This window comes from Camellia sinensis, chromosome 8 (assembly GCF_055761805.1).
Source record: "Camellia sinensis isolate YWXY chromosome 8, ASM5576180v1, whole genome shotgun sequence".
Taxonomy (NCBI): domain Eukaryota; kingdom Viridiplantae; phylum Streptophyta; class Magnoliopsida; order Ericales; family Theaceae; genus Camellia; species Camellia sinensis.
In genome coordinates, this window is record NC_138968.1 from 11,867,918 (window position 1) to 11,892,680 (window position 24,763).

The 24,763-nt window shown below is 38.0% G+C and overlaps 1 long non-coding RNA gene across 1 annotated transcript; it reads left to right on the forward strand.

The window, feature by feature from the left end:
• The first annotated feature begins 180 nt into the window (after positions 1-180).
• LOC114311005 (uncharacterized) lies at positions 181-24,478 on the forward strand. Its single transcript, XR_014337361.1, has 5 exons — positions 181-2,658; positions 8,822-8,972; positions 17,584-17,932; positions 18,040-18,133; positions 23,840-24,478. It is a non-coding gene; the product is annotated as an uncharacterized LOC114311005 (long non-coding RNA).
• The last annotated feature ends 285 nt before the right edge of the window (positions 24,479-24,763 follow it).

Genomic DNA, 24,763 nt, shown 5'->3' on the forward strand with positions numbered 1-24,763 from the left:
GACCCTTGTAGAAACTAACCGGAATCTATGTCGGGACAGTTTACAGAGTCTTGTCGGACCCTTGTAGAAACTAACCGGAATCTATGCCGGGACAGTTTACAGAGTCTTGTCGGACCCATAAAGGAGCTAACCGGAATCAAATGTAGGGACAGTTTACAGAGTCTTGTCGGACCCCTAAAAAATCGCACCCTCAAAAGGTGTGCCCAATCTTTCAAAAGGCGTGCCATCAAAAAACGTGCCCAATCCATAAAAAGGCGTGCCATCAAAAGGCGTGCCCAATTCATCAAAAGGTGTGCCGGACATGATGGCGAGGCACGTGGGCGCCTTGGCTTGCGCGCCCGTTTGTCGTCTGGCGGCAAGTGGCGCGCGATACGCGTGGCTGCCTCGGCTATTTAACCAAGACGAAGGCTGAGGCTGAGGCATACCATTCTGAAACCTCTGAAACCAACCCTTCGCTGAAAAACTCTGCCTCTTCGGAGAGAGAAAATCTGTAACACTCTGTTGCCCAGAAAAATGGCCTCTTCTTCCCGGAGTCTGCTCACTCTCTTTCCCGACCTGAACGAGTCAACAAGAGAGATAACTGGTGCGGTGGCCAGTGAACCTCAACCAAACACCGCTGGTTTTGCTCCGTTGAACTTTCCGATGCGGTCTGTGGAGCAAAAAATGGCAGGGCAAACAGATATTGAAGCCAATCAATATACACTGAAGTCATGTGTGGAAACCATGACTGCGGTTACAAATTTGTCGAACCGGCTGCAGAGTAGGACAAATGAGGTGCAGCATTTGAACGGCCAACTGGCTCTGCTCCAGCGCATGTATAAGGATGCGCGAGCAGAGATAAGCGTGCTAAGGGCAGAAAACAAGGAGCTGAAGCGGAAGGCCACCGTGATGTTCCGATTTGGAGGTCCGCCGTATGCTGCAGTGGAGGAGCAGGGTGTAGTGATCATGCCCAGTGGAGTGGGAAACACGGAGGCAACACCGGCAAGGGCCGCCCAAGACGGTGGCAAGAAGAAAAGACCGGCGGAATAGGCGAGAAGAAAAATCCCACTGTTCCGATTTGTGTTGGTTGTGTTTTGTTTTGTTTTGTGTTTTTTTATTTTTATTTATTTTTATTTTTTTTATTTTTTATGGTGTAAAATGCTGATCGGGGTTGATCCCCGGCATGAAGAAATGACAAGTTTGTAAAATGTTGTTTTTTTTTTTTTTTTTTTTTTTTTTTTTTTTTTTTTGGGAGTGTTTTGTTGAAAAAATAAAAATAAAATGAAAGAAAACAAGGGAGAAAGAAAATAGATAAAAAATATTTATAGATGGATTATATGAAAAACATCAGTGCGATTGTTTCAAAATAAAGTGGGGTATTTAAAAAAGAGGAAAAGTGACTTGGAAAAAATAAATAAAAATAAGTGATTTTTGAAATCAAATGGTGGAGAGAGAGGGACAAACCCATGTGATAAAGTGGAGAGAGAATGAGTGGAGTATGGTAAGGGTTTCATCCAAAGCCAAAATTCCTGCAGCGAATCACTTCGCAAATCCTAGCATGAGCTTTTTCTCTTTCCAGGCTTATTCATGAATTTCCTGGTGATTTCAAGAGCCTCTGGTGGCATTGTGGCAGAGAACACCCCAACCTGGATTTTGGGTGGCAGCAACTGGAAAATATCATAGATCTGATTTTTAAAAACCTCGTGACAGCATTTCATCAGCTTCATCCAAGACAAACATTTTGATGTAAACAGGGCGAAGTGATTGTCTCCGCAACATGTCAAACACACGACCAGGAGTACCAACAACAACATGAACCCCACTGGAGAGAATGCGTTGATCTTCGCGCACACTAGTCCCTCCAACACAAGCATGAACCTTCACACTTTGCTGGGCAAGTTCAAGAGTGGGTGGAAGAACCAAAGCTTGGCACTCAACCAAGCTATAATCTAGCTGCTGCAGAATTCCAGAGCAGAATGTTGCAGTGTTTCCAGTTCCAGACTGTCTCGTCATATGAGGTGAAGAATTCTTCTCCATCAGCCTCACACATGACTACAGTTGCACAAATCTTTGTTGATTTTATCAGCGGAATAGGTTGAGGTCCGGCGGGCGGCTAAGGTGAGGTTGCCGCCCGCCGGGGAAGCGAAAAATACTAGGTTTTAAACCAGCTCTGATACCATGTAAGAAATAATGTATAGAGAAAGAGAGAGAATAAATTGTATGTATTATTATTGATTGATATATTGATATCTATTACAATGATTCATGATTCCTATATATAGAAGAGGGTGAGTGTGTAGTAGGTAAGGAGTAGGTGAAGTGGAGGTGGTAGTGGTGTAGTGGGTTAGGTTTAGTGGAGTAGGTGAGGTGGTAGTGGTGTAGTGGGTTAGGTTTAGTGGAGTAGGTGAGGTGGTAGTGGTGTAGTGGGTTAGGTTTAGTGGAGTAGGTTTAAGTGGGTGAAGTAGGTGGAGAGTAGGTGGATTTTAACAAGTGAAAACAATGATTACGATGGGGAATGAAAATGATGCCATAGACCTCCTTCAAGCAAATTATGAAGCTGTGAAAGAACAGATGGACGCTGGTGCTAGAGGAATAGAACAAGCTGCCACACTAGACGTCATAACCTTGGAGTACATTGCTATTGGGAATTTGAAGATGGTTGGCTCCTTGTTGGACATGGTGATTTCATCTGCAATAAATATTCTACACATTGATTCATACAAGAATGTGTGTTAAGCATGCTACTATAGGAAACTTCAGGATACTTAAGTCCGTCTACATGGTAATTTCTCTTTTTTTGGAAAGCATTTGATACTTCGATTGACATGCTTGTCTACATACCGCATCTGTGTATTTGTGTGTTGCGTCTAGGCTATCTTAATGTTACAATTACAGAATCATTAACTTTGTAACTCTGCCATTATTAGTCATTGATGGATTGACAATTAATCTAACAAATGGATGTATAACTCTGTTATCAAACTGACTGTCAGGGTCCAGTGGAGCTAATCTATACAAGGATAAAAAAGGAGAAAGGAATTAATTTGATTATATTGTATTTCATTGGGTAAAATTTATGTAGGTTCATTACCTATGAAAGTTGTTTATGTGATATGTATGTGCATGCGCATTTGTGGCACACACTGTTATTTTTAGAGAATACAATATTAGGGAATGATTAGGATATCATTCCCTATTTATATTAATGAAGATTAATAATTACAAGGAAGCCCTAAGGCATAAAATAATTACAAAATAATAACCCAAATCATAATATATTATTCTAACACTCCCCCTTAAGCTGATGCGAAGATATTTCTCATGCCCAGCTTGCCTAAGATGTCATGAAATGGCTTACTCCCAACTCCCTTGGTGAGGATGTCAACAAGTTGTTCACCAGACTGCACAAAGGGAGTACATATTGTGCCACTAGTGAGTTTCTCCTTAATGAAGTGACGATCAATCTTAACATGCTTTGTCTTGTCATGTTGAACCAAATTGTGAGCGATATTGATAGCGGCCTTATTATCACAGTATAACCGCATGGAGTCCGTCTGATCAATACCTACATCACTCAACAATAACTTGATCCATAAAAGCTCACACATCCCTTGTGCCATAGCTCTAAACTCAGCTTCTGCACTTGACCTGACAACCATATTATGTTTCTTACTTCTCCAAGTAACTAGGTTGCCTCCAACAAAGGTGCAATATCCAGAAGTCGATCTCCTATCAGTCACTGATCCAACCCAGTCAGCATCTGTATAGGCTTCCACACGAATATGATCATACTTTGAAAAATAAAGACCCTTACCAGGAGCAGACTTCAAATACCTCAAATTTTTTATGATAGTCTCGAAGTGAATCTGATGAGGAGCATGCGTAAACTGGCTAACCACACTGACAGCAACAGCAATATCAGGACTAGAGTGAGATAGGTAAATGAGTTTACTCACTAATCGCTGATAGCTCTCCCTGTCAACAGCTACTCCTCCTTCATCATCCCGCGATTTCTGATTGGGTTCCAGTGGAGTGTCACAGGCCTTGCAGCCAAGCATCCTAGTTTCCTTCAACTGATCAAGCACATACTTCCTCTGTGAAATAAATATCCCATCCTTGGAGCGAGCAACTTCAATTCCCAGAAGATACTTCAAGCTCCCCAAGTCTTTGATTTCAAATTCACTAGCTAAATATTTTTTCAACAGAGGAATTTCCTCACTATCATCGCCCGTAAGAATTATGTCATCTACATAAACAATGAGTGTTGTAGTCTTACCAAGTGAGAAATGTTTCACAAACAAGGTGTGATTTGCCTAACTCTGTTTAAAGCCATATTTAAGCATAGCTTGAGTGAATCTCTCAAACCAAGCTCTCGGAGACTGTTTGAGACCATATAATGACTTTCAAAGCCTACATACTCGGCCTTCTGTCTGATGATCCTCAAAACCCGAAGAAATGTCCATATATACCTCTTCTTCGAGGTCACCATGGAGAAAAGCATTCTTTACATCAAACTGATGAAGTGGCCATTCTAGATTAGCTGCTAACGAGAGAAGCACTCTGACTAAATTCATCTTAGCCACGGGTGCAAAGGTCTCCCGATAGTCTACGCCATATGTCTGAGTGAATCTTTTTGCCACAAGTCTAGCCTTGTAACGCTTAATAGAACCATCTGCTTTGTGTTTCACAGTATACACCCATTTGCATCCCACAGGTCGAAGTGAACCCTTTTGCCACAAGTCTAGCCTTGTAACGCTCAATAGAACCATCTGCTTTGTATTTCACAGTATACACACATTTGCATCCCACAGGTCGTTTGCCCTTAGGTAACTCAGTCAATTCCCAAGTGCTATTCTTCCTAAGTGCTTTCATTTCCTCAATCATGGCAAGTTTCCACTCAGAGGTAGCAAGAGCATCTTGAAAATGGTTTGGATTGCTAACAGAGGAAATATTGGACACAAATGCTCTATATGAGGACGACAAATGAGAGTAGGACACAAAATTTGAAATAAGATGTTGAGTACAAAACCTCACACCCTTTCTCTTGGCAATAGGAACATCAAGATCAATGGACTCAAGAGATTCAAAGTTACCTGGACTCTCATCAAAAGCAGGAGATGGCAGTGGAGGAGCAGAAGTGGTCTCTTGTATCCAGTTAACTTGTTGTCTGTCTTTGTCCCTGACATAAACTTGTTCTTCCCTATCCTCGATGACATTGGGTTCTGCAGTCCCCGTAAGAGGTGGTGGTGCAAGAACAACTGGTTCCACCATAGGAATCACTTCACACCAAGGCTCCCCCTGAAGGGAGGACTGTGACACCGGAGAGGACAAGAAATAGGACTGGGACTCAAAGAATGTGACATCCATGGACACAAATCACTTATAAGAAGGAGGGTGGTAACACTTATACCCTTTTTGAGTAGGACAGTACCCAAGGAAAACACATTTGAGGGAGCGAGGGTCCAACTTACCACGAGTAGGAGAGTGGTTATGGACAAAACAAACACATCCAAATATTTTTGGAGGAATAGAAAACAAGGACTGGGAACCTAGGAGAACTTGAAGAGGAGCTTGTTTTTGCAAGACCTGGGTAGGAAGACGATTAAGAAGATGGGCATCGGTGAGAACAGCGTCGCCCTAGTAGGACCGAGGCACACTCATAGAAAAACACATACACCGAGCCATGTCAAGAAGATGGCAATTCTTGCGTTCCGCCACCCCATTTTGTTGAGAGGTATTGGTGCAAGAGGTCTGATAGATAATGCCATAAGTAGAAAAATAGTGCCCTAACCCAAAATCTATGTATTCACCCCCATTATCAGAACAGAATATTTTGACAGTGGCCCCAAACTGAGTACAAATCATCTTATGAAAATTGCGGAACACACAGAAAACCTCACTCTTGTCTTTCATGAGATACACCTAAGTAGTACGAGAAAAATCATCAATAAATGTAACAAACAAGCGATGACCTTTCATAGACGCAACACGAGAAGGATCCCAGACATTAGAATGTATTAATGAGAAAGGAACTAAACTTTTATTAAAACTGGGAGCAAAAGAAGCTCTGTGTTGTTTTCCAAGTTGACAAGACTCACAAAGAAATTCAGACACATTATTGTTTAAAAAAACAGATGGAAATAAATGCTTAAGTAAATAAAAGGAAGGATGCCCAAGATGCCGATGCCACAGCCATATATCATCGGAGGTAGTAGGATCCATGGTGGAAGAATGAGCAAGCTTGTCCGGTTGATCCAGGAAGTAGACCATTTTCTGCACTACCACTGCCAATCGTCCTTCTCGTGACAAAGTCCTGAAAAAGACACTGATCAGGAAAAAATGTCACACTACAATTCAAATCCTTTGTAATACGACTCAAGGATAGCAGGTTAACAGAAAAATTGGGAACATGGAGAACAGAATAGAGAGGTAAAGTAGGAGTGACATGGACTAAACCTTTCCCAGAAATAGAAGAAACAGTACCATCTGCAATCCTAACTTTGTCCTGTCCTGAAGAGGGTTTATAGGTAGAGAAAAGGTCAAAGGAGCCAAACATATGATCTGAGGCACCAGAATCAATAATCCAGGGCAAAGACTTATAAGACAGGAAAACACAAGGAGAAGAGGCTAAGTTATCTGAGCAGGCAAAGGACGAGGAAGATGTACTGAGAGCAGTAGAAGACTGGCAGTCTAGCAATTGACGCAAAAAATCTTCAAGCTCATGAGTAGTCATGCCAGAGAGACATCAGAAGTCGGACCAACGGAAGTAGAAGTAGAATCAAGTGTATCAACGGCACTAGACTGATGAGCCCATGGAGAGGAGCCACGTCCTCTAGATTGGCCTGACCGACCTCCTCTAAAACCAAATCAATCACCTCGACCCCCGGATGGAATCCCATGAAGCTTTCAACACGTCTCACGAGTATGCTGCGGCTTCTTACAGTAATCACAGAATACAGACTCCTTAGTGGTAAACAGAGGGATGGGAGTCAGGCTGAGGCCATCTCTAGAAGTAGACAGTAATGTTGAGTGATCAGTAGAGATAGGGGACATCATAGCAGACCGATGACTCTCCTCATTCTGTACATAGGCAAATGCCTCCTGAAATGAAGGAAAAGTGTCCATACTCAGAACTCAACTCTGAACTGGATCATACTCCACATTGAGACCGGCCAAAAACTTGAAGAACCTTTCCTGTGCAATGAACTTCTTGTACTCGACGGAATTAACAGTGTAAACAGGCTTATAGTCCTGCAGGTGATCAAGGCGTTTCCAGCCGTTGGTGAGGAAGGTGAAGTACTGAAGAACCGTCTGCTCCCCCTGAACAGAACTCTCAATAGAGTGGCGTAACTCAAATGCCTGTGAAAAAATTCCCTTTGCGGGAATAGGTGGTAGCCACAGCATCCCAAACATCTTGGGTAGTCTCCATAGACAAGTAGCTCTCACCAATGTCTGATACCATCGAATGAATAAGCCAATCTATAATCAAAGAATTGGTAATCTCCCATTGGTCATAACCTGGGTCAGTTGAGCTGGGTGCCTGTATCCTGCCATCCACATACCCCATCTTCCCTCTGCTCTTCAAAAACATAGTCAAATTCTGCGACCACGCGAGATAGTTTTGACCATTAAATAGAGGTGGTAATTTTAAGACTAGGGTTGGGGTTATCAGTCATAGTAGTAGGTATAGGGAAACTCTCACTCCTAGGTGTCTGAAAAGTAGTAGACACACCGGTAGAATCTGCCATAGATACTGTACTACCGAACCCGTAACAAAACTAGTGCCAATCACAAACCTAGAAGGTGCTGGTGGAAGGGAAAAAAACAAACAACCACTATGACATTAAAGAATTAACAATTCATACTTCTTCTTCTTCTCCTTGTTCTTCTTCTTTTCTTTTCTTTTCTTTTTTTTAAAGACTTTAAAAAATAATGAAACCAAACAGAGATGAGGGTTATATAAAGTGACTGGGGTTATAGAAACACAGAGATGGGTTATTTAAGCAGACAAAACTCAAGCGAGAGAGAGATAGACAGACGAGGAAGACGACAGGATACTAGGGGTAAGAGCAGGAGTCGAGCAGAGGGAGAGGCGAGGCAGAGTGGCGGAAGGGGCAAGGCAGTCAGCTGAAGCCAACAAAGGCTGAGGAGCCGTCAACTGGGCCATTCAGTGGTCGACGAAGCTAACATAGCCAACGATGAAGAGAAAGGGTGATTCAGTGGTCCACGTTCATCACACCAGGTGAGTTCCGAACCCTAGATGAGCCGAAACCCCTCAAGCTTGACACAAATGTGGACGACAAAGCCAACTACAATGATCTGACTATGATTCGGCTGGGTTGGCTCCAGCGGGGTTTGGTGGCTCCAGTGGGTATTGTATGGGTAGAGGAAATTAGGGTTTAGGATTAGGCTCTGATACCATGTTATTTTTGGAGAATACAATATTAGGGAATGATTAGGATACCATCTCCTATTTATATTAATGAAGATTAATAATTACAAGGAATCCCTAAGACATAAAATAATTACAAAAGAATAACCCAAATCATAATATATTATTCTAACACACACAACCTTGCACACCTATAAAAGTTTTTTTTTTTTTTTCCTATCCTATTTTTTTATTGGCATGGGAGTGTTCAAATCAAAGCCCGACTAATCCCTAAGGGTGCACAGGCCCTCGGCAAAAAGTTTCCCACAAGTGCACCATGGTTAATTCAAGGGTTTTTCCCCTGTCCGATTGCCCCAAGGAATCGTTAGTACCTAAGAGGTTTTCTATCCTATTTTCTAATATCCTTTTTTTTTTCTTTTTTCCTTTGGATGCATGTTCATGCGAGGACAGTTAGATGAGTTCGTTGATGGTTTAAAGGATGACGAGCTCCTTCTCGACTCAGTACTAACCCGTATCGGAAGTATGTATTGAGCTTTGGGAAAACTTGAGGATTCCATGCTTGCACACAAAAGGTCTCTTGAAATTCTAGAGAGGGAATATGGTAAGTCCAATCTTTGGAATTTCAAATGTTATGTAATTCCTAGTTTGTGATATGTGTGTTCAAAAACATTGCATGGCTTGACTTGGCTGGTGCCAGTTAGCATGGTTAGACTACGCACCCTTGCCCAATAGGTGAAATGGGAAATTTTTATTATCGATACAACGTAACCCCAAAAAATTCATCCATACAATTTTAGTCTCAAATGCATCATGGTAGATTTTCTGGCTTATTTGCTCCGGTTAAGACCACCTTATTTCTTACCTCTCCCACCTCTGATGCTCTACGCATCAATGACTACCCATGAACTTCCCCAGTTTCATTACTAGATTTTTCTCTTTGATGCATATGCTACGTCAATACTCAGACTTAGTCAGCACAAACTCATAATGAGATATTGAGATAGGCCTTATGTATTCTTGTGTAAGAAAAATGATGTTCATGAAAAATCAATAAAGTTTGCATCTATTGAAAGCTGAAAAAATCCAAGTACAAATTAATTTTTATTTATGATCATACAAAAATTTTACCACAATTTTCTGTATCAAGATTTTATTTATTTATTTATATTTTCATTCATTTTGTTGACATTGTTCTTTATGGCTTCCTTCTTTTTCTTCTTCTTGTTGCTTCTCTTGCACCACCATCATCTTGTCCCTCTATTCTGGTGTAGCCAATCTGTCTTGGCTGCACATAAGAGTACCATTTTGGCTGAACAGAATAGCCTCAATGGATTAAGTAAATAAGCTGTTTGAACAGTAAAAATTAATGCAATCCAAAAGTTCTTTTTGAATTTTTAGATGTTTATGAAGAATGTAGAATGATTTTTGCATTCTTCTTTTTATTTACTTGAGTAATATTAAAGAGAATGAAATGTAATTGTTCAATGCATAATCACTTACTAATAAATATGATTACTTTATTTACTACCTTAATCTTTGCAAATTCTAGTTGTTAGTGATTATTTTTCCTAGATTTTAATTGAGACCATTGTCAACACTAAATGGTTCTGCTGGTTGACACAGCTGTTGTGGTTCTTGTTAGAGCCATTCTAAACACTTTCTTTAATCTTCAATAGTATATGCTGAAGTCAGCAATCCAATGATTAAGTAAATAGCTTCTTTTTGTAGGGAAAAGTAGTACTTCTCTTATCACACCGTTACTAGGGATGGCATTAGTACTCGGTTCTATTAGAAAAGCCACAAAAGCTGTAGAGGTATATCACTGTGTGATTACCAGATTGCAATTGATCTAAAATATAGAACATAGGCAAAAAAAAAAGCTTCAATAATTTCAAAACAAGGTACATCCAATTCTAACATATCCAAATTACTAAATATTCATAAAAACCATTAAACATCCAACAAAATCAAACATTTCCAAAAACCATTGTGTGGCAAAAAACATAAGATATCCAACAAAAGGCAGACTACCTAAACATGTATGTCCACAACTTTCACCAATTATAAGACCCTAAATATCATTCTTCCTTTTGAGCAGTAGAACCTTGACTAGGGGCAACGAAGTGCCTTTTGTCATGTTGATTAATCTTAACAATATCATCATCCTTCCTCATCGGCACCCATCTCATCACAATCGGGCAATGAGATCAATTGTTCCTTTGCTTGACTTTTCTTGGATATACAGACTCTAATCTCATCTCTTACATGAGATGGGACACCTTTTACAAGCAACTGCATTTTTATAACCACCGGCAATATGTTGTTCGACCATTCATTTCTTTGTGTTGCAAACAAACTTTGACAAATTTTTGGGATTTACCATCTTTCCCAGATCTTTTCTATTACTTTTGCATGACTACAACATCTAATCGATTATCAAATATCAATAGACCAACTCATTGTTAAGAATATTCAAATCAATAGCATTTTGAAAAATAATTCAGCAATATTAATTAGGGTAAATTATGCAAATAGTCCTTGTAAGTTACACGATGTGTCAAATTAGTCCCTATTATTTTAATTTGCTTGATTTTTCCCCGTAATTTAATGAATTGTGTCATATTAGTCCAATAAGTAATGGCTGTTAGGTCTGGTGGATAGAAAGTCAAACGATGTGTCAATTTGGCCCCTTTCAAAATCGAGCAAATTAAAACAATAGGGACTAAATTGACACATCGTTTGAGCATATGACAACTTTCCATCCACCAAACCTAACAACCATTATGTATTGGACTAATATGACACAATCCGTTAAATTAAGAGACAAAATCGAGCAAATTAAAATATGGACTAAATTGACACATCGTGTAAACTACAGAGACCATTTGCATAATTTACCCTATTAATTATTCTAGCAAAATTACAGCAGCAAAGCAACCATATAATTCAGCAATTCAGCTAAGCAGCAATACAATCTAGTAAAACCTATAGCAAAGTAACCAAACAATTCAACGAAATTACACCTCATCAAAGCTGTAACTGATGAGGATCCAGCAGAACTGTAACTGATGGAAAGGACAAGGTCCCAGCTGGTCAAAAGCATAGCAGCACATGATTCAAAATTGTGAAAATTAACGCACTAATTGTACCTTACCAATGATATTTTTTTGCTCCCAGAAATCTTTCACTTTTCTCATCAATGAACTACAGAAAAATTAAACAAAATGAATTCTGAAAAAATAAAAAGAAAAAAATCAGAAGTTTCTGGCTGAAGTAAGAAGGCAACATTTCAAAAATTATAAAAAAATAAAAACTCACTGTGCTTTTATTGTTGCGATCTGCCCAGGCCACAGGATGCCCCAAAAAATGAATTCTAGAAAAAAAAATGAAAAGAAATGCTGAAGAAAGAAGAAGACGGAGTGCAAAGAAGTGAGAAGAACTCACTGTGTTGCGTTGGAGATCAGTGTCATCAACGTTGAAGGTTTGAGACTTTGTGCTTCTCTTCATTTCTTTAGAAACATTGATGTTCTGCTTAGTGTTTCAAAAGGCTCTAGGCGCATCGAGGCGATAAGGTCTCTTATAGCCTAGGCGCGAGGGGAGGTGCGCGCCTCACCAAAGCGAACCACAAGTAGTAGAAGAAAAGAAAAATTATAAAAATAGACAAACTTTTCAACATAACAAATATATATAGAATTTCAAAAATCATAACCATTTCCGATAATCTTTAAACATAACATTCAATCTTTTAAAACTAGAAATATAATATCCAACAAAAGATATAAAGCATAACATTTAATTTTTTATCACTTTCTGCTCTCTTTTGACCACGTTTGGTCATTTTATATTGAAGAGTTTTAAATCCTTGTTAGTATGCCCACAAAAAAGGCACTTAATCAACAGTTGGAGTAGAAAAATAGGTAAAGCCCATAAAGTCCACACGTCGCACCTCGAAAAAATGCCCTCGCCTCAGCGCCTAAGTTGCGCCTTGCATATTGTGCCTCGCCTCGACCTATTCGAAGCGCAAGGCTGCACCTTATTGCACCTCACACGCACGCCTTTTAAAACATTGGTTCTGCTACAAGTTACAGCTCACAAATATTTATAGTTAGGGCTATCAAAAGGTGTGTTATTTGGTACACAATTATAAAAGTCAACAAAATGGATGGTATAGATCTGTTGATCAAAAAACACACAATGGGAAAAGAAGTGCCCTTGTTAGGCGCCTTGCGCTAAAACCTAAGGTGCTCACTTTTTCTCACCTAGGTGTTGGCTCACCATTCAAGCCATCATACGCACCATAGGGTCGGTTTGAGTGGCTTCTCGTTAAGGGTTTCGCCTACACGTGCTTTTGACAATACTACTACAAATCTAACAGACTATGACCTGCCATCATCTATGGCCCACGTAAGAGTTCTATAGTTAGGGACCTATAAGCCTGGGGTGGGCCCAAGGTTGTGCCATGCTGCTCTTCTCCTATCATATTTTCACTTCTCTTTGATTTTTACGGCTATCATGCTAATCGGTGTTAATATTGTAGGGATGGTCATTCAATATACTTTGACGTCTGACAACAGTTAGTGGTATGTTAGCATTGCCTTTTCGTTTTCCCATTCCATTACACCATTTTCCCCCTTTTGATTGTAATTTTATTTTGAAACTTGCTTTTATTGTTGTGGTAGATTTTAGGTGTAGTGAACATCTAAGAAGCACCGACACTCCAAAATAGGTGTTGTAGTGGTGTCAGACAGAGGGACATGCCACATGGCGTATCCCTTCATTTAATTAATTTGTTTTTAGAGGACATGCCAAGGACACAGCGACTAGTTTTTTTTCCCCTCTTCTTTAGTGCTTTTTATGAATGTTGGATATTGAATGTTTGTAACTTTTTGCTTAGATTAAATAATTAATGTAAATCATCTATAAATAATTCAAACAATGAGAGTTAGTTTAAGAGTGATTTTTCTTTTAAATTTTACATGAATGTTAGTTTTTGTTAATTTTGATTGTTTATGAATGTAATATTAATCGACATGACAAATAAAAATATATTTATTGTCATGTCCCAATTTTTTTGGAATCACCACCATGTCTGTGTCCATGTGCGTATTTGTGTCAGTGTTCATGCTCGTGCTTCTTAGGCGAACATTGTGGACTGTAATATAGAATGTTGTCATACATGTGCAGACAGTTCTATATGGCTATCATATGTGAGGTATATAAATTTATTTTTTTTAAAATGAAGCATAGATTTGATAAAAAAAATCATAGTCGACCATGGAAAAGAAAACCCCCCGAAATTCCTTGGCCTTTATCATTTACTCTTAGAAATCCATTTCAACCCTAGCTCCTTATTCTTACTTAATCATTAAAATCGTGTAAGCTTTGTCCCTAAGAAGCACTGACACTTATAAGAAGGTTGCATATTGTGCCGGATACTAACATGACACTCATCTCACACTTCTCAACACTTGTCGAACACATCCAAATAGGTCCACCTACTATTTTCTAAAATTTTCTAGACTTAAACATGCTTTAGACAATTAGGAAACAAATGTTTCTATTCTTTCTGGATTTTAAAAGTTAGTATTATGTCACATTTTGTTATTATCTTTAAATATTCATATGGATGGCACAAAATAATTATATATAGCATATAATAAATATATAATTTATATATTTCGCGCGTCCTACACACGTCGTGTCCTACAATTTTTTTTTTGGAAAATTTCTTTGTTGGCATGTCAAAGTCGTGTGTGTCTGTGTTCGTGTGCGTGTGTGTGTTCGTGTGCGTGTGTGTGCTTCTTAGCTTTGTCTTGAGGAAATTTTTTCAGTATTGATAAAACATGATTTGCACCCATTTTAAATGGCTGTATCAAATTGAAATTGTCCAAAAAAAAAAAAAAAAAAAAACACTTCCAGGAAACAAAATTGATGCAAGATAAAGACAAGCCATCCCCCATAATGAAGCAACCAACAATAAATATAACTGAGAAAAATTGATTCTAAACATACCTAAGGTCTTCTAACAAATGACCAAGTTGAAACACCCAAAATGGAATTATTCAGCCACCGGCACAAAATCTCTACAATAAGAGGTTGTCAGTGTGATGGTGGAAGAAATTTTACCCTATCGGAAAGTGATGGAGCTAACTAGAAACTGGCTTTCCTATGCATGAAGAGTCTAGTCATTAAACTTTTAGCAAAATATGTCCTTTTAGAAGGTTAAAAAAAATGATTGTAAGTAACGTGTGAGGGATACAATTTTTTCCCCACCTCAGGCATTGGGCACCTATCAACTTCAGGTGGGCAATGTTGGTTTTCATCTATAAAGCACAAACACTTAAACTTAGCTCTTCTCCCTTGTATCTACAAACTTCTGTTTACATTTCATAGCTGTTGTGCTAATTAACGGATGTAACTTCTTTGGATGGTAATTTCAGATGTTGCTTTAGAGTTTGGGAGCCACGCTAATATGTTTACATTTTCCTTATATATATATATAATATGCTATTTTTTTTTCCATTTTGATTGTATTGAACTTGATATTGGCAATGTCCTCTTGAAACATGCCTTTTATTCATATGGTAGAATTTATAGTAAAGTTTTGTAGTTCATAATTTAATGGCTTTGTTATTGATTTTGTTTTTTTGTTTTTTGTTGTGTGTGTTAAGACATTCTTTTTTTTGTTTTTTAGGGGGAGAGGGCAGATGAAGTAGGATTTTTTCAAAATTTGTTTTCATGTGTTTCTGGTAGTCATTCACAGATTTTTTTTCTTGTGATTCTTGGTTTTGGCATTGTAGGCACAAATTTTAAAACATGAAGTATTTCAACACATTTCGAAATTCATGTTACAAATGTCCACTATTTAGTTTTTGGACTAAATAGTGTTGATTATTTGAATAGCATGTTCCTATTTCTGATCTGCATTTCAGATCGTTAATTACACATTTTATTTAAATGAAACCTCTGATTAATAAAGAACAAAATAAATAACATAAGACAATTTAAGAAAAATAGATATTTTATTGAAATTGTTGTGGGTTTTGAACCCTTGAATACAAAGTACAATTCTTGCGCTTGGAACCTTTCACCTATTCATTGCCATTATGCGTTTATAGCGTAGGCTCTTGAGTTCTGTGGGTTTCTTTTCTTCTTTCTTGTAACGACTGCTTTAGCTCTTGATTTCTTTCTCTCTCTCTCTCTCTCTAATCTTCTCACTTCTGATCTTCTATCTCCTTCTTGTGTGATGATCCCTCATATTTATAGAGACTCATCGAGGTGACAAGCGGGCCTCATCCTCAATTTGAATTTCAAATTTTAAATTAAATGATAATGCCATTTGAATTTTGAATGATAGCATCATCTGAATTTGGGTGTAACCATATCTGTATATCTGATTAACCATATTGATCCTCTGGACTTTATCCTGTGCAATGTCCTTATTGTAGGCTCTACAAGTGTCATCTTTCGTAGGCTCCACGCATCACTTAAGTACCTTCAATAATGTCACTGTGATACAATGTCGTTTTATTTATGTACTTCAACGGATCAAGTTAATCAATTTAGGAAGTGATTTATAGGCTCTATATGTGTCATTACTGATTAACCGTATTTGAAATTTGAGCATAAATTTGGTTGAAATTTATGTGCCAACAGGCATTCATCATCTCAGTTGTCCAATGCACAAGGTAAAAATTTGTGGATCGTTTATTTAATATTGTGATTGTTGTCGTAAGGAGACTATAATTGTGGTAAATTGTTGTTGTTGTTGTTTTTTTTTTTTTTTTTTTTTTCTCTACTATTATCTTGAGAGCATATGTTGTAACTAAAGTGCAAATATTTCTGGTTATCATTGGTATGAGGTGGATATAATCATTTTAAATTATGGGTATATTTATAGAAGATTATAGTTGACAACCCCCAAAACTCATTATTGACATTGAACCATTTACTAGAAATGAAGGGTGTGTTTGGTTTGTGTTTTGAGATAAATTTTATAAAAAAAAAATTGGGGGAGAGTTTAGAATTTTTTTTCGTTTGTTTGGTTGTATATTTTGAAAATAGTTTTGGAGTTTGGGATGATTTAATATTTTATTGTAGTTGAGTAGATATATGTGAGAGAAAAAGTGATTAAGAAGGAGAGAGGAGAGAGAAGAGAGAAAAAATGATTGATTGATGTGTAATAGACAAAGGAGTAATTTTGGAATTTTTTTGAGAAAATTTGAAACCAAACATGTTTTTGGAAATTTTCTTCCAAAAACATGTTTCCGAACACAAACCAAACACCTGAAATTTGTTAAATGCTAGACTCATATTTGCTTGATTGTGTGTTTGCTGTTGCATTTGGCCCCAAACTCAAAACATTTCAGTATCTATTTAAATTAACAGAATTTGCATTCCTTTTCGTAGCTGTATCAGACAATCCTTCAGTTTGGCAGCGATGATTTTTGCTTTATTGAAACTGTTTCCTTTTTATTTTCCCCTTTTTTGAGCCTCTGGTATGAAAACAAATTTGTTCGCATATATTTTGTTTCATGTCTTACCTATGTCAATAATACTCTCCCAAAGATTCATAATGAGATTTGTATTCTTAATTCAACGATAACTTGTACAATTTTGATAACTTGTACGGCAATCTTAAAGTATGCATATACTGAAAGCTGAAAAAGCTCCAAGTCAAAATTACTTTCTATATGTGGTTATAGTAATAGTTTGCCACAATTTTCTGTCTCAAGTTTTGTTTTAGTCGACTTATGGCATCATGTTTTTCTCTTTCCCTCTCAGTCTATTTTGTTGATACTGTTCCTTATGGATTTCTTCTTTTTCTTCTTGCTGCTCCTCTTGCACACACAACCTTGTCTCTCTATTCTTGTGTAGTCAATCAGTAGGTTATAAGAGAACCATTTTGGCTGAACAGAAATGCCTCCATAGACAGTGTAAATAAGCTGTTTGAGCAGTAAAAAATTAATGCGGTCCAAACAATCTTTTTGAAATTTTATATGTTTATGAAGAATGTAGAATGATTTTTGAGTTCTTGCTTTCATTTACTTGAGCAATATTAAAGAGAGTAAAATGGAATTGTTCGATGCATATGTTGAGTAATTACTTACTAATAAAATGATTACTTTAGTTACTGCCTTGATCTTTGCAAATTCTAGCTGTCAGTGATTATTTTTTCTAGATTTTAATTGGGTCCATTTTGTTCTCCGCAGGACCATTGTCAGCACTAAATGGTTCTGCTGGTTGACACAGTACAAGCTGTTGTGGTTCTTGTTAGAGCCATTCTAAACATTTTCTTTAATGTTGAGTGGTATATGCTGAAAACAGCAATTCAATGATTAAGTAAAAAGCTTCTTATTGAAGGGGAAAATAGTACTTTTTTTATCACACCATTACTAGGGATGGCAAAAGTACTTGGTTGTACTAGAAGAGCCACAAAAGTGATTACGATATTGGAATTGAGCAAAGGTGCAGAAATTGAGGATTTGGTGGTGGCTTTACTTGGCCTCAGCAATATTTTAATGAAGGAAAAGCTATGGACGCTGAAAATCCCTTTATTAGGTAATTTGGCTGTCTGTATATTGCTTTGGGTGTAGATTTCAATATTTTTGTCTTTTATTTATTAACTTCCTTTTTGTTTTACATTCCATCCTGTGGTGAATCTGTAGAATTCTCAACATATATACAAAGTTATATGGGTAGAATGATGGAAGAGTTTTTGAATGGCTATGTGTTCGTTGGCCCATGTGAAATGTGCATAAGGTGAACTTCGTATTCTTCATTGGCCCTGTTTGGTATGGCTTATTTTCAGCTTTTAGCTTAATTTAAGCTATTTTGATGTGTTTGGTTCAACTTAACAATACAGCTTATAGCTTTTTGTAAGTCAAAAATCAACTTATTCTTTGAGTGGGGGAGGAGAAGCTTAATTTATAAGTCAAAAATCAGTTTATGTTCACAGTTATAAGCTATAAGCTGTTAAGTTATAAGTTATAATCACTTTCCCACAGCTCTACCAAACGGGGCTATTGTATGCAAGTAGTTTTCTTCCTGATTTCATTTAAATTAGTAGGATCATGCTAACACCAGTACTTGTGTGGGGTCAAAAAGTTGCTCATTCTACTTAGTGGATTGTGGTGAACTTTGATAAAGATTCTGCTACTGCTGCTAAACCTCCAGATCAATCTATTGCTGCTGCTAAGCCTCCAGCTAAGTCTCAAGATCAAAGAGTTCAAGAAGCTCAACCAGCTCAGCTATTAACTGCTGTACCTGCACATGGATAATTAGTTAGTTTGTTAGAGATTAGTTAGTTTGTTAGAGATATTAATCAAAGCTGTTATATTGTTAGAACAAGTAACTCAAGATGGTTAGATAGTTACAAGTCAGGTTAAATCTGTATTACACTTGTATAAAAGGACTGCTGTAGCTTCTATTCTGTGTATTGGAAATAGATCAAACATCTTCTCTATTTTCTTTATGGTATCAGAGCAACTTGGCTCTCACGAGCATCTAAAGAGTTCATCAATGGCTTCCACCATTGCTGCAGCTTCATCTTCTTCTTCTTCTTCTGTGTCTTCATCATTACCTTCAAATCTGACCTTGTTAATCTCCAATCTCAGTGCATTTGTTACTACAAAACTTGATTCTTCAAATTACATAGTGTGGAAAAATCAACTTCAAAACATTTTGAAGGCCACCAATCTTCTTCGTTATGTGGATGGATCTGAGGTATGTCCTCCATCCACTGTGCCTGATTCACAGAATCTTCAAGTCTTGAATCCAGCTTATACTCAGTGGAATACTATTGATGCACATCTACTGAGTTGTATCACTGCTACACTATCTCCCTCTATTTTCACTACTGTAATTCATTGTCAATCAAGTCATGAAGTCTGGACTACTCTGGCCACACGATTTACCTCTCTTTCTAGGTCTCATATACATCAGTTAAAGACTAAATTGAGTAAGATCACTAAGAAAGGAGGCACAATGGAAGACTATTTGAATCACTTCAAAGTCATTGCTGATCAACTTGCTTTAGTATCTTCTCCTGTTGAGGATGAAGATCTTATTCTTCTAATTTTGAATGGTTTGCCTGATGAATACAATGCATTAAAGACTACTGTACGTGCTAGATCTGGTCCTATCTCTTTAGAGCAACTGTGCTCTCTACTGTGTTCTGAATCTATTCATGTAGAGGCTTCTCTTAAGCATGTACAAGCTGCTGAAACTCCAGGATTGTTTGCTTATAACACCCACAGAGGTCATTTTTCTAACAGAGGAGGACATAGAGGCAATTTCAGAGGCCGCGGTTATTTCAGAGGCCGCGATGGAGGCAGGTTTCGAGGAGGTCCAGCTCACCACTATGGTTATTCTCAGAGCGGTACTAGAGGTACTAGCTTTAGCACTTTTCAGAGGGGTAAACCAGGCTATAACAGCTACAATAGCAACAGCTATACTCCTGCACGTAGTTCCTCTCCTCCTTCCACAGTAATCTGTCAAATCTGTGGCAAGTCCAATCATATTGCCATAAATTGTTAGCACAGGTTGGACACAGCTTTTCAGAATGATCAGAATGATCAACCTCCTAGTTTTCTGCCCTCACAACATTCAAATCACTCTAAAGCATATATAGCATCTGCTCCATCCTCTAGCACTGATGTCAACTGGTTTTTAGACTCTGGAGCTACTAATCATGTGACTAATGATCTTAATCATCTCTCCTGCTATCAACCTTATCAAGGACATGAACAAGTAGCCATTGGTGATGGATCCACTCTTCCTATTGCTCATACTGGTAAAGGCCTACTTCCTACACCTTCCTTTCCCTTTCATCTTAACAAAATGCTTCATGTTCCTACTCTTTCTTCCAATTTGCTTTCCGTTCATCAACTAACTAAAGATAACCATTGTACTGTTACCTTTGATGAACATTCCTTTCTTATTCAGGACAAGGCTACACAGCAGGTTCTGTATAAAGGTTTCTATTCTCATGGACTTTATCCTCTCATCTCGTCTTCACCTGCTGCTGTTGTGCCATCTTCTCTACCTACTCCTGTGTCTTCATTTTCTGCTGATGTTTCAAGACCACTCTGCCTTTCTTGTTCTCCTGCTACTGCTGCATCACCTGCCACCACATCCATTTGGCATTTTCGACTTGGACATCCTTCTTCCAAGAAGTTGCATCACATCTTAACTCAGCATCACTTAGTTTCTAAGTCTTCTGTTTTAGGAAATAAAGGCTCTCCACTTTGTGAACATTGTTGTGTTTCCAAGAGCCATAGGTTGCCTTTTTCTTTGTCTAATACAACTGTCAATAAACCTTTGGCCCTTATTCATTCTGATGTCTGGGGCCCCTTTTCAGCTTCTGTTTCTAGTTTTAAATACTATGTACTCTTCATTGATGATTTTAGTAAATTTACTTGGCTTTTTCCTCTCCATTATAAAAGTGAAGTGTTTGCTAAGTTTCTTGAATTCAAAGCTTTTGTTGAAACTCAATTTGCCACTAAACTTCAGATATTAAGGAGTGACAATGGGGGTGAATATCTTAGTAATGCTTTTCAAGATTTTCTTAAACAAAAAGGAATTGAACATCAATTGTCTTGTCCTCACACTCCCTCTCAAAATGGTGTTGCTGAGAGAAAGCATAGGCATCTCATAGAAACCACTATCACTCTCATGCATCACTCCTCTTTGCCTTTGGTTTATTGGTTTGATGCTCTTGCTACAGCTGTCTTTCTTGTTAATAGGCATCCTACTCTTAAATTGAATAATCTCACTCCTTATGAAGTATTATTCAATCAAAAGCCTGATTACCAGCTGTTGAGGACTTTTGGTTGTAGATGTTATCCTTGGCTTAAGCCTTATACATCACATAAACTTCAAACCAAGTTTATCCCTTGTGTGTTTATTGGTTATCAACCTTCTATCAAAGGATATAGATGTCTTGACCCTAAAACTGGGAAAGTGTATATTTCTAGACATGTTGTCTTTGATGAATTATCCTTTCCTTTTCAGTTGTCATCTCAACCTTCTTCTACAATCTCTCCTACTTTGATTGATTTCTTTTGGCATGCTTCTCCAGACCAGCAGTCTGCTTCATTGCCTTCTATAGCCCATTCTTCTTTTGATTCAGAATTTCCTAATATCTCTGCTTTACCTTCATCTTCTTCTACTCCTATTTCTATTTCTCAGCAAAATCCTCCTTGTTCTGTCTATCAGCAGCAGCAGCAAATCCCTTGTTCTGTCTCTCAGCAGTCACCTCATCTGCCATCACCTGCTCTGCCTCATTTTTCATCTGTTTCTGTTCAGCCACAGTCCTCTGTTCTGCCTCTGCCTAACTCTATTTCCACTCCTTCTGATTCATCCATTCCTTCTTCTACATCTCAAATTCCTATCTCTTCTATCACAATTGATCTTCCTTGTCTTCCCACTCATCCTATGCTTACCAGATCTAAAGCTAAAAATCTCACTTGTTTCACTGCTGCTTCTACTACTAACTCTGCTGCTACTGTTGAACCTCAATCCTACCAAGAGGCTGCTGCTTCTCCAGCTTGGCAACATGCTATGTTAGATGAATATGCAGCTCTCCAACGACAGAGCACTTGGTCTTTGGTGTCTCTTCCTCCTGGTAAACAGGCTATAGGGTGCAAATGGGTTTACAGAATCAAGAAAAATTCAGATGGCACAATAGCTAGACACAAGGCTTGGCTTGTAGCCAAAGGTTTTCTTCAAACAGAGGGTGTGGACTATTTTGAAACCTTTAGTCCTGTGGCCAAGCAGCCCACTATCAGAGTTCTTCTTTGTCTTGCTCTTCACTATAATTGGTCCATTAAACAACTTGATATTTCCAATGCCTTCTTACATGGTGTTCTAGAGGAAGAGGTGTATATGACTCAACCACAAGGTTTTATTCATTCCACTCAACCTTCTCTTGTCTGCAAGTTACATAAAGCTCTCTATGGTTTAAAACAAGCCCCTAGAGCTTGGTTTTCTACATTTTCTACCTTTCTTCTCTCTCAAAATTTTGTTACCAGTCACTGTGATTCTTCATTGTTTGTTCACAAGACCTCCACTTCCATCATTATTCTTCTCATCTATGTAGATGATATTCTCCTCACAGGTAGTGATCCTCAGTACATTCACACTCTCATTCAACAAATGCATGCCACATTCTCCATGAAGGAACTTGGTTTTATTAATTACTTTCTAGGCATTTCTGTCCTCTTGTCTTCCTCAAGTTATGTTCTTTCTCAATCCAAATATGCCTCAGAAGTTTTGGCCAAAGCTGGCATGCAAAATTGCAAACCTTATTCTTCTCCTATGGCTGCTAAAGGTTCCATTTCTTCTTCTGAAGATGTTCTACCCTTTGCTCACCCTTCTCTTTATCGAAGCTTGGTAGGTGCTCTTCAATATCTCACTATCACTCGACCAGATTTGGCTTTTGCAGTCAACACTGCTTGTCAATTCATGCAATCTCCCTTAAATTGTCACTTTACTGCTGTGAAAAGGCTACTCAGATATGTGAAAGGTACTTTAACTCATGGCCTGCATTTCTCTCCTGGTCCTCTTCTTCTTAATGCCTACTCTGATTCAGATTGGGCAGGTAATCCTTTTGACAGAAGGTCTACAACTGGATACTGCATTTACCTTGGTCCCAATCTTATTTCTTGGACTGCAAAGAAGCAGCCTACTGTGTCCAGATCTTCCTCCGAAGCCGAATACAGAGCTTTAGCTCAAACTTCAGCCGAACTCTGTTGGCTTAGCATGCTCCTCACTGAGCTCCATGTTTCTGCTCCTGTTCCTACTCTATGGTGTGATAACCTTTCTGCCATTGCAATGGCACATAATCCAGTTTTTCATGCCCGTACAAAGCATATTGAGGTGGACTATCATTTTGTTCGAGAAAAGGTTGCTGCTAAAACTCTCCACATTGCTTATATTCCGACTACTGATCAAATCGCAGATATATTCACTAAACCTCTCTCAGTGGCTCGCTTTCAATATCTTCAAAGCAAACTCTTAGTCCTTCCCAGTCCTATGAGTTTGAAGGGGACTGATAAAGATTCTGCTACTGCTGCTAAGCCTCCAGATCAATCTATTGCTGCTGCTAAGCCTCCAGCTAAGTCTCAAGATCAAAGAGTTCAAGAAGCTCAACCAGCTCAGCTATTAACTGCTGTACCTGCACATGGATAATTAGTTAGTTTGTTAGAGATTAGTTAGTTTGTTAGAGATATTAATCAAAGCTGTTATATTGTTAGAACAAGTAACTCAAGATGGTTAGATAGTTACAAGTCAGGTTAAATCTGTATTACACTTGTATAAAAGGACTGCTGTAGCTTCTATTCTGTGTATTGGAAATAGATCAAACATCTTCTCTATTTTCTTTAAACTTTAAATTTAAAAGTTCATTCATAGATGGAGATCTATTTCAAGTTTTTGAGTGTGGGTTCACGTGCCATTTTCATACAGGGAATGCTGATGAAGCCAGTCAATTATATAGAAATGCTCTTCAGGTCCTTACAGATTCAAAATGTATGCCTTTGGATGACAATGTAATGGAAAAGATAATAGATTTAGCAGAATTGTTGCATTTAGTGGGATGGTATGCCTTTGTTTCAGTTCTGCCACTTTTCTAATTAAGAAACCTCATTGTGCTCAGACTACAATAATTTAACTAGCTATGTTTGCATTTAACAAAATAAATTGATAGGTTGAGAAGTTTTATGGATGTTCTATTATCATGTGTGCATAATATCTTTTAATGGCTTTCCTTTCTTGTGATTTGGGTTGACATGTTGAATTTAGATGTTCTTAAGGCCTGTGATTGCTCATCTACTGATTATGAAGCAATCCTTTCTTTTGCCCAGTTAATGCCAAATTTTTTATTGGTTCCTTAGAGTTGTCTCTCCTTACAGATCTGGGTTAATAACATTAAGTATTAAAACACATTTGTGAGGATAGTTTGTAGTTTGTATATTTGAAGGTGTGATAATCTTGAACATGCTACTAGGTTATGAATTTGTTAATGGCTTAATGAGATGGATTGAAATTTGCAATCCACGCAGCACGTGAATTTCTGGGAGATGGTCTATAGATTGAACTAAGTTTTTGTTGTTGTTCTTTTTTCTTTTGCTTTTTTAAAAAAAAATTAAATTCAGTTGCTTTTAAGTCATCATCTTCTGAATAATGTATTGGTTGCTTTCAGAGGAAAAGAAGATCGTGAGCTACTGGAGAAATGCTTCTTCGCCACTGAAAAGTATAAAGGAAAAGGAAAACAATACCCTAGCTTAGTTACCCATCTTGTAAATCTTACAACCTCTTATTCATACTTAAGAACTTTGTGGAGGCTGAGCGCTTGTTGCGGAGGAGTTTGCAGATCATGTTGAGACCGTG